Source organism: Mesitornis unicolor, unplaced genomic scaffold (assembly GCF_000695765.1).
Source record: "Mesitornis unicolor isolate BGI_N332 unplaced genomic scaffold, ASM69576v1 scaffold16816, whole genome shotgun sequence".
NCBI classification, from domain to species: Eukaryota; Metazoa; Chordata; class Aves; order Mesitornithiformes; family Mesitornithidae; genus Mesitornis; species Mesitornis unicolor.
In genome coordinates, this window is record NW_010193136.1 from 60,354 (window position 1) to 69,878 (window position 9,525).

The following is a 9,525-nucleotide window of genomic DNA, read 5'->3' on the forward strand; positions in this document are numbered from 1 at the left end:
CCCCACCAGCATCCCCGTGGGAGGCAGTGCATTGCCTCTGCTCCCTGAGGACATGGACAGCAGTGATAAATGCAGGATCTTGCACAGGAGCATGTGTGGTACCACATCCCTGGGACCTTGGGAAGGATAAAAACCTGTCCCCAAACTTGCTTTCCTAAACCCAGCTCTGGAGTCTTGGTCTGGTTGTCCTAGTTTGGTGGCTGGGCATTTATCCAGGAAGAGAGAGACCTGGCCAGTTCAGCAGTGATGAGCATCTGTGTTTGATAAAATGGGACCTTGAGCTCTACTATGCAACCAGCTTTGTCTTTTATGTCTTTGAGCACAACAGGAAAGGTGGATGGATGGGAAGAATGGGATTTCCAGGCAGGGCAATGCTTGTTGACTGGCACAGCCCTGCACGGAGCCACTGGCCATGTCCCCAGGACCACCAGTGGGAGCTGGGCTGATGACCCAGGTGAGTGCTGCTGTTCAAACACAAACAGATCCTATTAAAGCAGACAAAGAAGGATCAGAAAAGCCATTTTTTCTTGGAGTGTTACTCAGTTTTCCACAAACTGCTTAACAAAAACTAAAGCATTTGAAACAGCACCAAAACTACTATGAATTATATGTTTGGGTTTCTTGATAGCCTGGGAATGTAGGCCTGCTGCAACCCAGTTCTGCTGGTATTTTAACTTTTAGCTCTTCACGTGGAAAAAGCATTTCATATCTTGAATACTTCCCCTTGCCCTAGTCATGCGTGAGTCCCAAAGAGTGGAGAAGTCTCATTAATTATACTCAACCTTCAGCAGTCGGTCAATTAAATATTTCTATGCTAGAGGCTTCTTTTGGTGGAGAAGTCATACCTCAGGCTACAAGAAAACTCTTTTAATGGACACGTTTCCTGGAAAACTAAAGATATATCCAAAACATCAGGAAAAATACAGTCGAGAAATAAATGACCCTCCAAAATAAAATGAGAGAGAAAAAGAAAAGGAAAATTAAGGGTTTTGGTTGTACAATTGGATAATTTTTCTTTCTCAAGTCTGAATGAGTATCTGTGAGGTATAACAGGAAAGTGTGTCCCCTCAACTGCTGTGCAAGCTATGCTTTGTATTTCGGCAATGTCTGAGGACTGCAGCATCCTGTGCAACAAAATCTATCTCCTGTACAGTTTTCTCCATAATAATTGCACTTCACTGACTGAACTTGTCCAGAGCTTCAAATATATCTTTCCTGACACCTCCTCAAGCTGAGATGTAGTTTTTGGCAATCCAGGCTTCTGCCAGCCTAGTTTCCAGTACACGTAGCATTAAAAGGATGTCCAGTGATTGCTGAGGAGGACACTTGTTTTGTTCCAGTGTCAAGCGCTGCTGGCACGTTTTGTGCCAGCTGGGAAGCAGCAAGCTGCTCCTGTGTCACTTGGCAAAAATAAAACCAGCTGAGAAAGCCCGGTCTTCTGGGAAGCCAGAGATACTGTCCTTGTGTCAGAGACGCGGCTGTGTTGGGGAATGATGTTATCGTGTCACCTCGGAGTGACGCGTGGGGTTGGTGCCCATATGCTCCTGCACACACAGGAGCCTTTGGAGGCACAATGCTGCTGGATGGAAGGGAAGGGAAACCTTTCTTGTTTTAATTGTCTGGGCAACCCCAGTGTTTATTAAAAAGGTTACATGGAATTAAACAGGAGAGAAGATGTGAGCAAAGTGGGATGTAGGTCTCTGCTGGCTGCCCAAAATAGGATGCCTGGCACTTGGGGTGTGAGAAGAGGGAGGGTTCAGAGTCGGGACCTTTGAGCTCTTACTCCCACGTTAATACTGATCCTCCCTCTTTGCCCTCCCAAACCACTTAATATCTCTGCTCTTTCCTTTCCTCAAAATGAGGTTAATGACAGCAATTTCTCTGCTTCACAGAAGAGCTGGGTATGAATTAACATTTGCCAAATAACATCAGGCATGAAAGACATGACATGAATGTGGAATAAAATTGCTGCAGAGGAAATGCAGTTTTGAAATTGTTGGGATCTCAGGAGTGAAAGAAATAGCTGGGCATGATGGGTCTAGACTGAGGAATAGGAATTAATGTCAAAAAGATTTGGGAGTTCATGTGATCTGGACTGGAATGCCTATGGCTGATGCAGGGAGACTGTGGGGTTTAAGGAGGAGAGCACTGGTTTTCTGCAGGGTACAGAAAAGTGTTAATTCTGTCACTAGGAATGGAAAGGAGACCTCAAGTTAATAGCAAGGATCCTAGTGATGGGGGTTTTTTGTCTTCCTTTTTTGCATTGGCAAGTTAACATTAAACATGAGGATTTTAAGATAAACGTTTGTAGCAGCAGGCAAAAGTGACCTTCTGTGCTTTCTACCGTCCAGTGAACATGAAAGCCTGGTCCAACATTTATCCCTGTACCAGCACTGGAGTGAGGAAGATTAATGAGGAATTTGTATTGTTGGATTAGATCCTGTCCTTGTCAATAATTCCGAAGTAGTTCCTGAATTGGTCTGTTACTAATAATCCATTTTCACCATAATTGGGAGGACAAGAAGTTCTGGCAAGCAGTGCATGAGACATACAGGAGAAAATGATTAAAACAGAGCCAAAAATATCACCGTAGTAGAGTCATGAGTCAGATCCTGACCTTTGAAATGAGCACCACAGGGACTGAGCTCATGTGGATGGGATCCCAGGTGAAACCAACGGGACAGCTCAGCACAGCGGCTTTTAATAGAGGGGGGAGCTGGGGGTGTCCCACAGGGACAGCGGCATCCAGGGATGGGAGGTACGGGACAACAGAGGGTGACAAAACAGCACGGTGGTGCCCAGGCGATGCTCTGCACCTCAGCAAAGCCCACAGTGTCTAATCAAAAGCTGGTAGGTGGAAAGAGTAATTAGAAATTTGTCTCAATATCAGGCTTTTGAGTCCAGTCACTCGTCTTCCCTTGGGTCTGTGAGCGTTTCACTGTGGGTGTTTCGTGGGATCATGGGCACACTTTCTCCCTCCCAAGGACAAATTACTCAGCCAGATAAAACAAGCAAAATATGCTGGTTGTGCTGATTCACAGGGAAACAATTTCCCTTCTATTTTAGCACCATACCAGCAGGAAACTGCAAGGCGACTTGCCAGAGAGGCATAGAAAATGAGAGCAGGTACAGATTATTCAGTATTTCCTGGGTGTCTGATAATTCCTTCACAGCCTTAAAATCTGAGAGCAGGTTTATGCTGCACAATATGGTGTAGGGCTCAAAATGCCCTTTTCGCCTCCGCTAGCCTCACTAATTATCCAAATAGATGTCTGTACACAGCAGCCCCTCCGATAAGCCTGTTCCATTCAGGAGAAAAAGAAGAGTCTTTAAACAGAGCAAGCAATTTTGCTTTCTCTGAGAATTAGGTAGGCTCTAAGCTGCTTCCCCACTTAACAGCTCTAAAATCTGTTTTCCCCCTTTATCTACACTCATCGTTCTTTCACTGGGCTGCATGGCTGGGAGCACGGTGATGTGCTGTGTTGGATCATGCATTTCCTGTTTTCTCCTGCATCAGGACTGTACTATTTCGAGCAGAGAACAGCAGAACATCATGGCTTGATCACACAATGGGACATGATACCAAGTTGTGTTCAGAATAATATTCAATTTAATTGTATGTTGATATTTCTTTTCTTGTTTCTGCAGTGATCTCACTTCAGTAGTGAAATAGCCTGCAAACAGAGGTACAAACTTAATTTGTTGCAATCCATTGCCTATAGCCCTAAAAGACAATTTAATTATCAGGAAATATCCTGCTTTCTAGCACCCTTTACGTGTTAGACCACCCCAGTTATCTCCAGATGGTATCCAGTAGTGAGAGCCACAGACTGCTTCAAAGCTTTTATTAGACGTGCTAGTTTTGAATAAAAACGCCTACATAAGAAATCCGAATGTCATCCAACAGAAAGATTCCTTTATGCTCTGGCAGATCATCTCCAGAAAGCAACTTCATATTAACAAATTGTTCATTAAATAAACACTGTCCAGTTCTGGTGGAGAAGAAACAGAAATTCTGATGGAGCAATAGTACTGGACTGCGTAAATGAAGACTACCATAAACCAGACACATACGCAGCAGGGATTTATGTTGCACAAGAAATCTTCACTGTGGCATTGATTGCTGCATCTTTGGCTTTGCAGCCTTAGCGAGGGCTCTACGAGGGCACCTTCCTGTGGCTGTAGTGGCAGATGAGCCTGAACTAGTGCTGAGCTCGGGGAGGATGCTGTGCTCAGATGCTGTGGTACTTTGTTTTGCTGCAGGAAGGTGCTGGCTGCTGCTAACCCAGCTCCAGAGAAACGTCCGCTGCTGCAGCAGAGCTGGTTCAATGGAGCAGATGCCACCAGAAGATCTGTGCCATGGTTTGATTTACAGGATGCTGTTATTTTGCTGTTCCTATTTATCCATGCAACACTTTCTTTCTTTCTTTTTGAAACCTTCCTTTTTGAAACCTTCCTTTTGGTTTCATTGCCAGTGTTTATCAACTCAATCATATACTAAAGAGAGAGGAGAGAAAATGGCTTGCTGAGCAGCCTGGCAGAAGAATCTCACCGCTAAAGGTTTTTGTCCTCCTCACTCGGTAATGAAGGTACTTGAGTGGCTTTGTGAGTTGCTCCCATCGCTTCATTGCGGCCCTGATTGCCTGGAGCAGAAAGTGCTGGTCGGTGTGATGAGGAGATGTGGAAGTACAGCTGCCTCGCAAACTACCCCTGGCCTCTGCAAATCTCTTCTGACAGTGAGCTTCTCACACCGGGGAAGCTGACAATTTATCACCGCTTGAACTGCAGGCAAAGCAGAATATTGGCTTGTCTGTTCATAGCTCCTGTGCAACTGCAACAGCCGGTTCTGTACCTTCCTCTGTTTAAGTAAAGAAATATTGTTTCCTGAATCAGAATGGGAGGGCTTAGACTGCAAAAATAAGCAGGCGGCCCCAGCCCTGCAGTGTATCCCAGCTCTCATATGAGGCCTCCAACATTGACAACAGACGACTGTTTTCAGCACAGAAGGATTTTGGGGTTCAGGCTGGTCTAAGCCAGCCGTCCCTCCATCCCAGTGACCAGGGTCACCTGTGCTGTCTTTTTCCACTGAGATTATACCCTGTTGATTAGCACAAACAAACTGAATGAGGAGAGGAAAATTGTTCTCCAGACCCAGCACTTGGCGATACATTTTCTACATGAGAAGGAAATGCCTGTCTCTTCAGTTTTAAGTGTTCATTTTCTTAAGATAACAAAGAGAGGTTCCTCCTCTGCAGCCCTTCATTTGCTTCTGGGAAAGGTCTGGCTTCTGTGCTTGCCAAGCTAATCAGTGGAACAGAAAACACAGAATATTAATGTGCAATTACATCCAGGCACTATATAGACACCGAAAAAGAAAAAATGTTTGAAAGATCTGTCCACCTGATCCCCACGGCCACTTGATGGCAAGTGCCTCTGTGTAGGGAGAGAGAAGCAGTGGGGACTTTTTCAGTTTGAAGTTTCCTGGCTCAGTTTCCAGCTAGGACAGGAAGAAAAATAGCCAAGACCTGAGTTCCAGATTGGATAAGCCCCGAATACACAAGTTAATCCATCACCCAGTGCAATGGAGCATTGCTGACACGAGCAGCGGGTTGCCAGGGAAGCTGATGAACAGACATTTCAGGTGGGCCTAACCGAGGTGCTGGTGCAGGCCGTGGCGCCAAGGAGGATGGCGTTAAGCTGACTGAAGGCTTTGAAATCCTGCTCTGTGTTTCCTCCTGGGAGAAGCCTTCGTCAGCAGCATTTCACTCGGCGTCTGCATTTTTGCCCACCAACAGAGCCTGCAGCGCTCAGGTCTCTCTGTCTGACATCAAACACTTTGCAGCCTCACGTTACGCGTTTTGGGACGCAGGCTGAGTGCGGTGTGGTGTGCACTGGGGAGAGCGGGCAGGCCCCTGTGAACCTCCCCTCCTCAAACCCTGCTCCTTTCACCCCTGCCCGGGCAGTTTCCTGGAAAAGCCAGGACGTGTGGGAAGCAGCAGTGGAGCTGTTGGGGGTGGTTTGTGTCTCCTCTCCATAGCAAAACATCACGGAAGCAAGAAAGGGTTTTGTAATTTTTTGCTCTCCCAGCTGGAAAGGGAGGAACCCCACAGGGCCGTGATTTAGATCAGTCCCTGGAGCAAGACAGGAACAGAAGCAGGAAATCAGCATTCCTGAAACCTCTCCTCCTACCAGAGGTACCCCTCTGTTCCAACAGGTACCGAGCAGCTGAGAGTTTCAAAAATATTTGGTAGAGTCATTTGAACCAGTGGCAAAGAGGATATCGTTCACCTTGCCTGGGAAGGGGACCAACCCTTGCAGATATCCCATGACCCAAAAGGTCATACCTGGAACACAGGGAGCTGCCAGCCAAGAAGGGACTCTCACTGCTCCTGTGACAGCCTGGGAGGCTTTGCTAGCTGCGCTCACTAATAATGGGTGCTTTTTCTCTTTTTTTTTATTTTGTGAGAACCTGATCTAGTCTAATGAAGCTGCATGCTTGTTCCTTAAGCTGAGTTAAACAGAAATTTAGCAGAAGCTGGTGAAGGCGTGGTATTTCCCTGGAGATAAGAAAAACCCAAAGATAAGTGTCCAGGGTGCCCAGCTGGGTGGCAGCACCCAGTGGATGTGCACCCATGGCTGCACGCCCGGGTGGTAGAGACTGGAGCCATGAACAAACAAGTGGTGGCGCAACCCCACACATTTCCTTTCTGCTTCTGCTCCTGCGCTTGTTCCCCAGAATATTTAAACTTAAAATCCAGAGCAGCAACAGTGCAAAACCCACCCAGAGTCACTGCCAGAGAAACGCACAGACTGAGCTGGAGGAGCCAGCTGAGCAGGGTTACGATGAGGAAGGGACTGGCCCATGCCTGTCTTCATTCCCAGTTTAAGCTCTCTGCTTTCTTTTGGGTACCTGGTCTTTTAAAAAACAACCTACAATAGGAAAAACTGTGTTTTAAAAATCTGTATTTATGCTTTTTTTCTTTTTTTTTTCCCTTAGCAAAAAGTATACGGATGTTGCAGTGAAGAGGAAAAAGATCTGCCCCAACTTTACCCAGCAGTGAAATGCATATTAATAGGCCTTAACCTTGCACTGTGTGTTTGTGTCCATTTGAGTAAGTTGTACAAAATATTGGAGGTCAAAGAGATAAAGTTTGCACATACGTTACTATGTTTTGCCCAATAATTGAAGCCAGGAGCAGCCTTCAGAGAGGATGCTGGCTGGCCATATTCTTCAGCCATAGGCTAGCTGGGTGGTTTGTGCATTTGTTTATCGCCTGGATTGTTTAGGATTCTGTACCAGTAAGGAAAGAAATGGAAAATTACCTCCTTGTCCGCAGTTGATGCAGAAATCTGAGTCTCCGAGCAGTGCTGGAAATCTTTCTGTGTTGCTTGATCCTGGGGCCAGAGATCGCTCCTCAGTGCTCCTGTGTCGCTCCTTAGGCTTGAGATTTTCAGGCTTCAATTTTCTCAGGCGCTGCATTTTGATAAGACACTGGAGCCCCTAAACTGTTTGTTTGCCCAAAGATGCAGAGGCGCAAGCGTGGTGCTGCATAAATCTTCACCGGAGCTGCGGTGTTTTTCCAGCTCTCCAGGAAAGTCCCAGCCCTGCTCAGCAAAGATGTTGCCCCCTTCAAGCAAGGAGATCTTTTCTCTAAAACAAAGGTGCCTGGACTTTCCCTCCAGTCAGTCACATTTCTCCATGTGTGTATTAATCCTGTTTTTCAGGCTGCTGGGAAGGGAGGTGGATGTAAAATAACCAAGATTGCCCCTGGATTTTAGAAAGGATGCCACGTTTGCCATTTGCCACTCCTTTGGTTATAAATTAAAAAGCGTGATAATCAGTAATTTTGTATTAGAGCTCTTTAGACCTCGTGGGAAAGTGCCATTTGAAGTATGCTCTTCAGATTTCATTATTATCATTTCATAGCCTCTTTTGTCTGAACTGGCTGAAAACTAAATATTAAATGCTTCAAACCGCCTCTCCTTTCCTGACTGGCTTTCCTTCCACTGCCATTTGTTTGCAGACACAGAGCAATGCATGGCATTAAGGTCTCCACATCAGGGCCTGGCGAGTGGCTGGTTCCCAGGTAGAGCTTGGAAGGACAGTGACAGTTGTTGTCAGCGTCTCTGTGTGACCGTCCTTTGCTGGCTTATGCAACTTTAGGCTTTGTCACCTCCCTTCCTCTGGTCAGAGCTGTGTAAAGGGACAGAGCTTTGAAGTAAATGTCTACTTTACCGGTACTTTTTGAGTCTCATCTTCCTTCATTCCTCCCTTCCTGAGTCATCCCAGCAAACCTATCATGCCTTTAAATTAAACTTTCAAAGGGAACAGAGATGATGAGCGATTATTTAAAAGCCAGGAAAATGTACAGCAGTGCTAAGGTGCTACTTAAGTTTTCCTCACCTTGTCAAATGCATCCAAATCTTTGGCTTTGCCTCCTTAGCTTGTGACAGGTGAGGTGCAAATGAGAAGTCTCTGTGGTGTCTGCCGGTGCTTTTGCCTCCCGGTCTCAGAAACCTTCGAAAGGGTTCAAAGTGGCAGTGTTTTGGTTGCGATGTCTGCAGAGTTTCAGCTCTCTGGCATCAAACCAGAAACACACTTGCAGGCAGGCTTGGTTTTAAGGCTGTGAGAAGTGAGCAAGTTTTGAACTTCTCATCAAAGGCAAAAGGGCTCCTTATGAACCTGGTTTAAATGCAGTTTTTGCACGGTCTCAGCTGAGCTTGGGAGTGTCCCTGTTTACTGCTTCTGTGTCTTCACAGGCAGGTTGAAAGCAACAGGTAAAACACAGTCAAAGACTAAGAAATGAATGTGTACAGTAACAGTCATACGTACATTACACACACAAAATAACGCTTTCCACTCACTGTCGAGTCACTTTTATTAGCAGTGAGTTTTCTGTTCAGGTGTGGTTGGTTGGTTGGTTGATTGGTTTTTCTGTCCTCTACTCCTACACAGAGGGTGAAGAGGAACTACAGAAGAACCTAAGCAGAAAACATAGACTGAGGGGTGGCAAAGGCTTGGAGGCTGCTGGAGCCAGAAGTTGACCACAGCCAAGGAAGATTAGTTCTGCAGAGGGGTTTGGTGTCCCCATACACAGTGGCTGTTCCCACTGGAGGGACAGGAGATGGCCCTCCTACACAATGAGCCAGGCTTGGGGACACAGACAGGGACAGGCTGTCTGCCAGTCTTGTTTGCTGGCTTTTCATACCACAATGGAAACGTGTGACCGGCTGTCAGGAGGGAACTGAACATGCTGTCAGCAGCATTCTGTATGATTTCAATGAGGAAAAAGGGACAAAAATGAAATAAAGAATGAAGGTGGAATCTCCAGAACCCCACTGGAGTCATTAGGCAATACCCATCAGCTCAGGAACAGGGCAGATTTACAATGTCATATCGGTTTTCTTTGTTCTGTCCTCCAAGCCTTTCAGCTGAAAATTCAAGGACTATCAAATCCATTTAAAGCCTTTCTTTTCTAGCCTCTCTGAAGTTCCATTATTAGTAGCTATTACATACTCGCCATT